Source organism: Macaca nemestrina, chromosome 15 (assembly GCF_043159975.1).
Source record: "Macaca nemestrina isolate mMacNem1 chromosome 15, mMacNem.hap1, whole genome shotgun sequence".
Taxonomy (NCBI): Eukaryota; Metazoa; Chordata; class Mammalia; order Primates; family Cercopithecidae; genus Macaca; species Macaca nemestrina.
The window spans coordinates 3,753,471-3,765,672 of NC_092139.1; positions in this window are offsets into that span (position 1 = coordinate 3,753,471).

The following is a 12,202-nucleotide window of genomic DNA, read 5'->3' on the forward strand; positions in this document are numbered from 1 at the left end:
ATGTGTATAATATTAAAGCATGTGATGAAAAGGTATTTAGAATTGCCATTTTAATCCCAAAGGCTTGCCAGACATCTTGCCTGCACTCACCCTCGCAAATAGCCTAAAAAGTCATGCTCTCCTCACTGCCATCGTCCCTCCCGCCACCGGCTGCCAGGCCCATTGAGAATTTTATTACATGCCAAGTCAGAAAGGATAATTTGCTAACATTCACTTCTTTTGTGTTGCATCCAAGTTTCACATTAAGCAGTTTGCACCTCAGAAAGCATTATTGAGTTTACGTTTCTGGAAGTATTTTTCATTATTCATATTTAAATTATGTTCCTTTGAGGAGGAGATAAAAGCTGGAAATTTTTATCAAGAGACGAATAATGTAGGTAGTGAAAAATCTTAGCCTTTTATTATTGAAAGTATAAAATGTTCCAACAGGAGCTAAAATACTTAAAGAGCATAAGGTTTGAGTATAACCTTTAATGATGGAAGTGGTTGGCGGGAGAGGTTACGTGTCAGGAAGCAATGATTTTAAGGCATTCTTATTGAAGCAGCTGGACAGAGGGTTGACGCTGAGTCTACAGGTCTACGAGCCTGTCTGCTCTGAGCCTTTGGAGGCAATACTCCTTGGGTGTGCTTCAGTCTGGCAAAGGGCATATCATCTGCCCAGCACAGACCCAAACCCAGGGCTTATTGAGGGAATTATGATTTTCTTCCCTGAAAATAATTCCCCTGTGTAAAGAAGCACAACACCAGGCAATGGCACCATTACTAAAAATGTATTTTTAACTTGGATAGTATTTAATTTTTAAAAAGGATTATTTTTTCTTTTTTTAGTCTCATAAAGGTGGTAACTCAGAAGAAACTCTTTTGAAAAGAGAGCTTTTAAAAGTAGTTGCACAATGATTTATATTCCTTTGGGTATATAAATCAATCCCAGGAATGAGATTGCTGGGTCAGATGGTATCTGAGGAGTCACCACACCGAGTGTGTTCATTGCAGCACTATTCACAACAGCAAAGACATGGAACAACGCAAATGCCCATCAATGATAGATTAGATAAAGAAAATGTGGCATATATACACCATGGAATACTATACAGCCATGAAAAGGAACAAGATCATGTCCTTTGTAGTGACATCGATGGAGCTGGAAACCATTATCCTCAGAAAACTAACAGAGGAACAGAAAACCAAATACGATATGTTCTCACTTGTAAGTGGGAGGTGAACAATGAGAACACATGGAGAAAGGGGAACCATGCACACTGAGGCCTGTTGGCGGGAAGAGGGAGGGAGAGAATCAGGATAAATAGCTAATGCATGTGAGGTGTAATACCTAGAGGATGGGTTGATAGGTGCAGCAAACCACCATGGCACACATTTGCCTATGTAACAAACCTGCACGTCCTGCACATGTACTCCAGAACTTAAAAATTAAAATAAAAAAATCGTACAAATATCCAGCCCTAAGAACTAAAAACAAGCTATGTGTGGAAGAAAAAGTCGTTGCGCTTGTTACCACAAAAATAAATGGAAATCATAGTGTGAAAAACCCATGCCCATGAGCTTCACAGAGAAGTCGAGATGCTTGAGGTGTGATTCTGGAACCCCTCCTGGAACTGCCATGTGGGCAGTAGCTACAGATGTGTCTGAGTGTTACCTAGGTACCTGGCACGCTGTTAGAAGGCAGGGACCCTCACATGTGGGTGTGCACAGAAATCACCCGAGATTTTGTGAAAATGCGCCTTCTGAGTCGATCGTCTGGGGCCAGCTGAGAGGCTGAGTTCCTAACAAGCTCCCAGGGAAGGAAGAATGTTCTGGGGCTTTATTGACACACAGCCTTGCTCATGAAACTCATTCGACTCCTTGAGGAGGGTACCGTTATTACTCTCACTTTTGAAATGCAGAGACGGAGGCTGAGTATGGTACAGCAGCCCCCTGCCGTGGGCTGAATGGTGGCCACCACCCACCACCCAAATTATAAGTTCATCCAGAGCCTGTGGAAGTGAATTTTTAAAGCAAACTAAATATGGCCTGAGAAGGACTCTGTACTTCTATATTTGAGTGCAGCCTCACTTAGTGGGTAGAGAAGATGGAAGCCCTAACTTAGGAGTAGGCACCGGTAACAGTGGCTGAGTCTTGGCCAATCCCAGCAGCCTCTCATAGACTGCTGAGTGTTCGAACTGTGTTCAAATAAGGCAAACGCCAACCTGTAACCCGTCCAGGTGTTTCTGTACCTCAGTGTCATCTCTGTACGTCATTTCCCTTTTCTGTCTATAAATTTGTTCTGACCACAAGGCGCCCCAGAGTCTCCTTGAATCTGCTGCGATTCTAGGGCTGCCCCCAATTCACGAATCGTTCATTGCTCCATTAACTCCTTTAAATGTAATTCGCCTGAAGTTTTTCTTTTAACAGACTTTATTTGGAAAAAAAGATCTTTACAGATGTAATTAGGGATCTCGAGGTGAAATCTTCAGGGATGATCCACGTGGACCCCAAATCCAATGACTCTGTCCTTAGAAGGGAAGACAGAGGCAGAGCCTGGGCAGATGCAGTCACACAAGCTGTGGACGCCAGGGACTGGCAGCAGCCAACGGAGGCTCTGAGAGGCAAGGAGGAGCCTCCCCGAGGGCCTGTGTGTCCCTGTGGTGGAGGGAGGTGGCCTGGCTCACACCTTGAGTCTTGACTTCATTGTTCTAAGCTCTGCCCGGTTTGTGGTCACTACTGGAGTGACTCATGAAGGTACCAGGCTTGCAAATAATGGGGTGACTGTCTGCGTGCCAGCCTGGGCTCTGTCTGCACTCCCCTGACTCTTCCTGGGTCCAGTCAGGAGTCCTCTGGCCCGCATGAGCCTGTGTCCTCACCATCGCCTCTGTGGGCAGGTCTCTCTGCTGCCACCGTCTCCTTTTCACAGCAGCCTGGACTGCAGCCTCCTCCAGGCCCTCTCACTCTGGGGTCTGTGTGGCCCTGTGGCTGGGTCGGGGGAGGAAAGGGGCGGCTTGTCTTCACTCCTGAAAGGACATTGTTGCCTCCTGTGGTTTCTGAGTTCCTAGTCTTCTTCCTAAAAGGCTGCTCCTCAGATTTGAATCATTGGGAAGATCAGATCATTCGAAATGGGGGAAAACACCAGAGACGTTTCACTGACCCACACCTTGTCTCCCAGCTCGGAGCAGTTCCGACAAGGTGGTGTGTCCGTGAGGGTGGGGGGCTCCTGTGAGTGACTGTGAGGGTGGGGGGTTCCTGTGAGTGGCTGTGAGGGTGGGGGGCTCCTGCGAGTGGCCATGAGGGTGGGGGGGCTCCTGCGAGTGGCCGTGAGGGTGGGGGGCTTCTGTGAGTGACTGTGTGGGTGGGGGGCTCCTGTGAGTGACTGTGAGGGTGGGGGGTTCCTGTGAGTGACTGTGAGGGTGGGGGCTCTTGTGAGTGACTGTGAGGGTGGGGGGTTCCTGTGAGTGACTGTGAGGGTGGGGGGTTCTGTGAGTGACTGTGAGGGTGGGGGCTCTTGTGAGTGACTGTGAGGGTGGGGGGTTCCTGTGAGTGACTGTGAGGGTGGGGGGTTCTGTGAGTGACTGTGAGGGTGGGGGTTCCTGTGAGTGACTGTGAGGGTGAGGGTTCCTGTGAGTGACTGTGAGGGTGGGGGGTTCCTGTGAGTGACTGTGAGGGTGGGGGGTTCCTGTGAGTGACTGTGAGGGTGGGGGGTTCTGTGAGTGACTGTGAGGGTGGGGGGTTCCTGTGAGTGACTGTGAGGGTGGGGGGTTCTGTGAGTGACTGTGAGGGTGGGGGCTCCTGTGAGTGGCCGTGAGGGTGGGGGCTCCTGTGAGTGACTGTGAGGGTGGGGGGTTCCTGTGAGTGACTGAGGGTGGGGGCTCCTGTGAGTGACTGTGAGGGTGGGGGCTCCTGCGAGTGACTGTGAGGGTGGGGGCTCCTGTGAGTGGCCGTGAGGGTGGGGGGCTCCTGTGAGTGACTGTGAGGGTGGGGGGTTCTGTGAGTGACTGTGAGGGTGGGGGGTTCCTGTGAGTGACTGTGAGGGTGGGGGTTCTGTGAGTGACTGTGAGGGTGGGGGGTTCCTGTGAGTGACTGTGAGGGTGGGGGTTCCTGTGAGTGACTGTGAGGGTGGGGGGTTCCTGTGAGTGGCTGTGAGGGTGGGGGGCTCCTGCGAGTGGCCGTGAGGGTGGGGGGGCTCCTGCGAGTGGCCGTGAGGGTGGGGGGCTTCTGTGAGTGACTGTGAGGGTGGGGGTTCCTGTGAGTGGCTGTGAGGGTGGGGGGCTCCTGTGAGTGACCGTGAGGGTGGGGGGGCTCCTGTGAGTGACTGTGAGGGTGGGGGCTCCTGTGAGTGACTGTGAGGGTGGGGGGTTCCTGTGAGTGACTGTGAGGGTGGGGGGTTCCTGTGAGTGACTGTGAGGGTGGGGGCTCCTGTGAGTGACCGTGAGGGTGGGGGTTCCTGCGAGTGACTGTGAGGGTGGGGGCTCCTGCGAGTGACTGTGAGGGTGGGGGGTTCCTGTGAGTGACTGTGAGGGTGGGGGGTTCTGTGAGTGACTGTGAGGGTGGGGGGTTCCTGTGAGTGACTGTGAGGGTGGGGGGCTCCTGCGAGTGACTGTGAGGGTGGGGGCTCCTGCGAGTGGCCGTGAGGGTGGGGGGCTCCTGTGAGTGACTGTGAGGGTGGGGGGTTCCTGTGAGTGACTGTGAGGGTGGGGGGTTCTGTGAGTGACTGTGAGGGTGGGGGGTTCTGTGAGTGACTGTGAGGGTGGGGGGTTCCTGTGAGTGGCCGTGAGGGTGGGGGGTTCCTGTGAGTGGCCGTGAGGGTGGGGGGTTCCTGTGAGTGGCCGTGAGGGTGGGGGGCTCCTGTGAGTGGCCGTGAGGGTGGGGGGCTCCTGTGAGTGACTGTGAGGGTGGAGGGTTCCTGTGAGTGACTGTGAGGGTAGGGGGTTCTGTGAGTGACTGTGAGGGTGGGGGGTTCCTGTGAGTGACTGTGAGGATGGGGGGTTCTGTGAGTGACTGTGAGGGTGAGGGGTTCCTGTGAGTGACTGTGAGGGTGGGGGGTTCTGTGAGTGACTGTGAGGGTGGGGGGTTCCTGTGAGTGACTGTGAGGGTGGGGGGTTCCTGTGAGTGACTGTGAGGGTGGGGGGTTCTGTGAGTGACTGTGAGGGTGGGGGGTTCTGTGAGTGACTGTGAGGGTGGGGGGTTCTGTGAGTGACTGTGAGGGTGGGGGGTTCCTGTGAGTGACTGAGGGTGGGGGGTTCTGTGAGTGACTGTGAGGGTGGGGGGTTCTGTGAGTGACTGTGAGGGTGGGGGCTCCTGCGAGTGGCCGTGAGGGTGGGGGCTTCTGTGAGTGGCCGTGAGGGTGGGGGCTCCTGCGAGTGGCCGTGAGGGTGGGGGCTTCTGCGATTTTCCTCAGAGGAAGCTCAATTTGTTCCTCCCTTGTCAGAAGCTGCTGTTAGCTCTGGGCTGCAAAGTCCCCTCAAACATCACGACTTCGAGCCAGGAGCCTGCAAAGGGTCCCAGTGTTTGGGGACGCCGCTTGGTGCCCTCTGCCCTCTGGCTGGTGAGGGGTCCTCCTGTGGGTAAATACCAGTGCCTAAGTGCCTATTGTAGTGCCTTCAGGGGCTCACAGGAAGAGCCCTGTGACTTTGAATGTCTTGATTTTGCAGCCCCATCTATGCTGCAAAGCTTTGAGAACATCACACTGACTGATGCCAACAGCTCTGCCAAGTGCCCTTCAATTCGCGTCTCTTTTAATCTTCATTACAGTGACCCTGAGTGCTGTATCATAATACCCATTTCACAGATGGATAAACTGAGGCTCGGGGAGGCTACATCACCTGTCAAAGTATTTCACTGCTGGCAAGGGGAGGCATCAGGATTTAAACCTGTGTGGTTGGCCACCGAGCTCATGGTCTGACCCCACACAAGGAAGCCTTCCGAAGGTTTGCTGATGTGTGTGATGTCTGCATGACTGTCTCCAGGGCTGGAGCAGCTTCCATGGCCTTTGTGGATAACCTTTTCATGCTCCAGGGCTTGATCCCAACAGGTGCACAGTGAATGTTCACCAGTGACAATTCAGTAAGTGGCAGGTGAAAAATATTTTTATTAGTGACATAAAATAGACCAGACAAGTTCCTGTCAGAGTGGCTTAGACCAGAGCTACTCAGAGATTCAGTGACCAACTGACCATCTCCATCAGACCTGGGAGCTGGTTGACAAGGCCCCACCCATGCTTGCTGGAGCTATAGGACTTCCCAGCGAATGCAGCCAAGATGTCTGTATTTAGCATGGTCCCCATCAACGCTGAGGCCACTGCCTCATTCTCATTGTTGTCCTCTGGAGGCAGAGAGTGACCCTGGCCTCCATGAGGGAAAGGATTGCACCTCATGAATTGGCAAAATCAAAGCCAGGGACAAGAGGCACCCAGATTTCCAGAAGATGATGAGCCACCCTAGGGTGGAAGCTGACATCTCTTTGAAATAGCATTTAGCCACAGAGTGCGAATAAAAAGCAAATTGATCTGGGAGTGGGGTGTGCTAGCAGGGGCTCCTTGAAAAAGCTACAAGCAGTTCTAGGCCAGCCTCCTTGGACCACTTTTCCTGCGAGGAAGCTATAGTGGCAGATAAATAACCCCTCCAAGGTAATAGATCAAAGCCCTTAAGTGCAGATAAAAGGGTGAAATGCTTCTGAAATTCCTTGTTACGGGCTTTGGCGGGGAGATGAGAGGAGGATGAATAGCACAAAGTTAAATTTTTTAAAAAAAGAAACGGAGAGGAAAAGAAAGAAAGAAAGAAATGATGTAGCATTGACCAGTAAATAACACAGCAGCCTCTGAGAACAGGTGTCCCTGTATTATGGGATGTTTTCTTTGAATTTGAAGCAAAGCCAGGAACAACACAAGGGTGAAATGTGGGTGAATTTGACATCACAGGGGCAGAGGACATGAAATTCTATGGAATGAGCCTGTGAAATTTCCCGCTTTACAGGTGGAAACATGGCACGTCCTGTGGTATCCCCATGGTAAGGGCAGACTGGGGCCTGTACATAGGTCGTGGGGCATGGGAAGGAATGCAGAGAGCGGTGTCAAACAGAAATTGGGCCTTGCTGCTTGGCAGTGGGCGTCGGTTAGGTTGTCTTCATATCCCTTCGTCACTGCTCATCACCCACTCACCCTGCGGTCCAATATCCAACAACAAGAGGGCCCATCAGATGAGTTTTCAAAGCCCTGGGTTTTAACCTCCCCTCTTCTGGGTCTTGACTGCTGACCCTGCAATGCAGATTCCTTGGAGTCCTGGATCTGCAACATGGGCTCTCAGCTGGCATCTTGGCTGGTCTCAGGGAATCACATGAAGCGGGATCTTTGTGTGGATTTTGGCCACTGGCTCCTTAAATTTGTTCTGATATGAGAATCAAAGCACTCATCAAACCACCATTCTGTTAAAGACAGACTCGTCCATGCTGCTGGGAGAGTCCCAGATCTTGTTGCCTTAAATCTCCTTCCTGACTTCCTACTGCCTGGACTAACTCCAGGGGACCCAGAGCTGCACAGATGAGTCCTCAAAAGCAGCCTTCGAGAAGGGGAGAAGCCCGGTGTCCACGCTCCTCTGAGCAAACTGTTTTGTTCCCGACTGGTCTTTTGTCCAAGTGATTTGTCTGCCTGTTTCCCTGTCTGTAAATGGGGATGCTAACAGAACCTCAGAGCACTGTTTTGAGAATTGAGGCCCATCAGGCTAAGGTTAAAGAGTAAGACACGGGTCTACGGTCTAAGTCTGATAGCAGAAGGGATTTTCTGGTGTGTGTGTGTGTGTGTTTCTGATAATGTAGACCCAGATTCCTTGTCTACCATGCCCCAGACAGATCTGAGAATTGAGCCATCAGTTGCTTGCAAAAATGTTGAATTTTATTTTCATTAAAAAATGAGTCGACTTTGATATAGTCTGAAAAATAGATTGTGCAAATGAATAAAGCAAGTGTAAAATGATTAAAAATTGTTTATTTTTGAAAACCATCAGAGCAGACTCAGGTCAAGGAGCGTAGCCATAAAACTGGCCTGTAAGTCTTTGTAAAACATACACAACAAAAAGGCACCTACCTTCCATCTAAAGAGGAGCTGCGTAGACACCCCACAGAGCCAGCCATTCCTCCACATGCCACCATGTGTCTTTTTAGTTTAATTTAATTTTGTTTTTGAGACAGAGTCTCACTCTGTCGCCCTGACTGGAGTACACTGGTGCAACCTCGGCTCACTGCAACCTCCACCCACCTGGTTCAAGCGATTTTCCTGCCTCAGCCTTCCAAGTAGCTAGGATTGCAGGTGGCCACCACTATGCCTAGCTAATTTTTGTATTTTTAATAGAGACGGGGTTTCACCATGTTGGCTAGGCAGGTCTTGAACTCTTGCCCTCAGGTGATCCACCCACCTCGGCCTCCCACAGTGCTAGGATTGCAGGCATGAACCACTGTGCCCAGCTGTCTTTTTAATTGTAAACTTTGCTTTAGAACACACTCCTCATTAAGAACCAACTTAGTGTCAAAAACAAGCCAGTCTCTTCGCCTGAAGGGAGGCATCACTGTTGTGCTGGGAGATGGATCTACAACGGTTTTCATCACAGTGCCGCTTACAGTGGAGATAAACAGAAAACAACTTGTGGGTCCAACAAAGTGGACTGGGTGTGTGAGGGGCACCCTGACTCCATGGTTCCAAAATAGTATGTGCAACTCACTTTTGCTTAATTAAAAATACTCATCCATCTGAGAGATGAGGAGAAGCACGCAAGATGTTAATAATGGTAATCTTCAGTTTCACATTTCATGCTTGTCTTTTCACTTCAATTTTGAGGTAATTACAGATTCACATGCAGTTCTAGGAAATATTGCAGAGAGATCCTCTGTGCCCATCACCCCATCTCCCCAAAGGTAACATCTTGCAAAATTATAATACAATATCACACCAGGATTTGGGTGTTGCCAGGTTTTCATGCACTCGTGTGCGTGCATGTGTGTGTGTGTGTGCATACATGTGTGTGCATGTGTGTCCGTGTGTGTGCGTGTGGTGCATATGTGTGTGTTTGCATGTGTGTGTGGGTGCATGTGTGTGCATGCACGTGTGTGTATGCATGTGGAGTGTGTGTGCACGTGTGTGCATGCGTCCATGTGTGTGCACATGTGCGTGTGTATGCACGTACATGTGTGTGCACGTGTGTGCATGCATGTGCATGTGTGTGCAATGTGTGTACATGCATGCATGTGTATGTGCGTGTGTATGCGTGTGTATGTACATGTGTGCATGTACATGTGTGCACGCATGTGCGTGCATGTGTGCACATGTGTGTACATGTGTGCATGTGTATGTGTGCATGCGTGTGTGTACACGTGTGCATGTACATGTGTGCATGCATGTGTGTGCATGTGTGCATGTGTGCGTGTGTGCACGTGTGCATGTGTTACTTCTCTGCAGTTCTATCATATGTGTAGGTTCCTTTGATCACACATGGTCAAGACACAGGACAGTCCCACAAGGATTTCTTTGCTGCTCTTTTAAGGCCACATCCATCTCCCTCCCTCTTCCATAATCCTGAGCAAAGACTAACCTATTCTGCATCTCTCATTTTGTCACTTCCAGAAGACTGTACATATGTATAGAATCATACAGTACGCAACCTTTTGGGATTGACATTTTTCACTCAGCTGAATTCTCTTGCACACCATCCCAGTCACTGCCTGTGTTCATAACATGCTCCTTTTCATTGCTGTGTAGTATTCCACAGCCTGCATCCAGGTACTCACAGTTTGTTTAGCGATTTACATACTGAAGGGTATTTGGGTTGTTTTCAGTTTGGGACCATTATGACTTTAAAGCTGCTTTGGAAATGTATGGGTAGATATTTGGGTGAATGTTGTTTTCATTTCTCTGGGATAAATGCCTGAGAGTGAATCTGCTGTGTCCTGGGGTAAGCACGTGTTTACTGTTGTAAGAAACGACAAACTGTTTTCCATAGTGGTTGTGCTATTTGACATTCCCATGGGCTATGTATTAGTGATTCAGCTTTTCCGCATCCTCAACAACATTTGATGTTATTATATTCAAAAAAACCTTAGCCTTTCTGATACATATGTAGTAATATCTGGTGGTTTGCATTTGTGGTTCCCTAATGGCTAATGATGTTGAACGTTGTTTCTGATGCTCACCGGCCATCTGAATATCTCCCTCAGTGAAATGTCCCTTTATGCCTTTTGGCTATTTTCTAACAGATTTTTTTTTGTTTGTTTTATGCTTGAGCTTTGAGTTATTTGTATATTCTAGATTCGAGTCCTTTGTTAGATATGTGGTTTGCAAAACTTTTCTCCCCGTCTGTAGCTTGTCTTTTCATCCTCTTAATAGGGTCTTCCTGAAAGCAAAAGTTTTACATTTTGTTGAGGTCCAAGTTGTCATTTTCCGAGTGTTGCTCTTGGTGTCAAGTCTAAAAACTTTCCACTGAGCGCAGGCCCTAAAGATTTTCTCCTTTTTTTTCTTTTCTTTTCGAAACGTCTTATAGTTTGATGTTTTTATGTCAATGGTCCATTTTGAGTTGATTTTTGTATAAGTTAGAAGGTGTAGGGTAAAGTTCACTTTTGCCCATGGAGTCAATTGCTCTAGCACCAATTGTTAGAAAGGCTGTTCTTCCTCCATTAAATTATTTTTGTACCTTTTTCAAACTCCTCAGACATATTTGGGTGGGTCTGTTTCTAGCTTCTCTATTCTGTTCCATCGACCTATGTCTATCATTCCTCCAGAACCACACTATTTTAACTGCTGTGGCTTTATAGTACGTGTTAACATCGGGTAGCACGGTTCCTCCCATTTTATTCTTTTTTTTCAAGATTGTTTTAGCTATTCTAGGTTCTGCATTTCATGTTTTTTAAATGATGAAAAGTTTTGGCTAGCATGAAAAAGGTGTTACAAAAAATCAAAGGAAACTTCTGTGTCTCCCTAAAAAGGCCTCAGCATGTAGTGGTATTGGTGGGAAAATGAGGGAAATTCTTCGATGCCAGAAATTATGATAGTAAATTAATCCTAAGAGGTAGGTGAGGTGGTGCTACTCTCTAGAGCCAGGATGGGAGGGGTCCCCAAAGGAGGAAATGTGGGCCACTCTTGGGCCCAGAGAAATGGAGCTGTAAACGGGGAAACGCTGGCCTGAAGTCGGTACCCCGGCAGACAGCATCCTCAGCGAGGAAACTAGATGAATAAAGAATCAGGTCACCAGGCCGGGCGTGGTGGCTCACACCTGTAATCTCAGCACTTTGGGAGGCTGAGGCAGGCGGATCACTTGAGGCCAGAAGTTCAAGATCAGCCTGGCTAACATGGTGAAACCCCATATCTGCTAAAAATACAAAAATTAGCCAGGTGTGGTAGTGGCACGCCCTAGTAATCCCAGCTACTTGGGAGGCTGAGGCATGAGAATCACTTGAACACGAGAGGCAGAGACTGTAGTGACCTGAGATTGACCACACCCCTGCACTCCAGGCTGGGTAACAGAGCGAGACTGTCAACAGCAACAACAACAACAAAACTCATTTGACTCACTTCACCGAAGGAGGCGCCGCGGAGTTGCTCGGCCTGGTCTTGGCACTGGATGGAGGGAAATTCCGGGAAGGGGAACCCTGACAGTCCCAACACTAAATTCACCATTAGGTACCTTTGGGGCTCAGCTGTATTGGCGTGAGGTTATTGTACTTTTTTCTTATTAACCCTTCAATTTATATTTCTAGTTCTTTCTTCTGTTTTATTTTTAATATTGTTAATCATTTGATTGCCTCTGTCAATCTTAAGGTCTTTTCACAGGACAAAGTGGGTTTTTTTTTTTTTTTTGTAAATTTTATCTTTCTTGAAATCCTAAACCATGGAAAAATGCCTAGAAAAGTATCTGCTACTAAAAACTGAATTTTAAAAAAGTGCAAAGCAAGACTGCAGTAAAACACGATTTCTCATCTTTGTCCCCAACTGACAGTGATTAGTGACTGATTATTTTGTCCAGGCTTTGCAGCAAGTGGTTCTCTCAAGCAATCTTGGTGCGAATGGAAACTGGAGCAACCCCTTTGAAAACAGCTTTGCAGTGCTTGGTAAAGTAGAAACACCTACCTGTGACTCAGCGATCCCTTCCTAGGGGAATGCTTAGAGCACACCGTGCTTGTGTGCAGCAGAAGACAGGCACCCACGTGGATAACCACACTGCTCGTAATAGCAAGATAC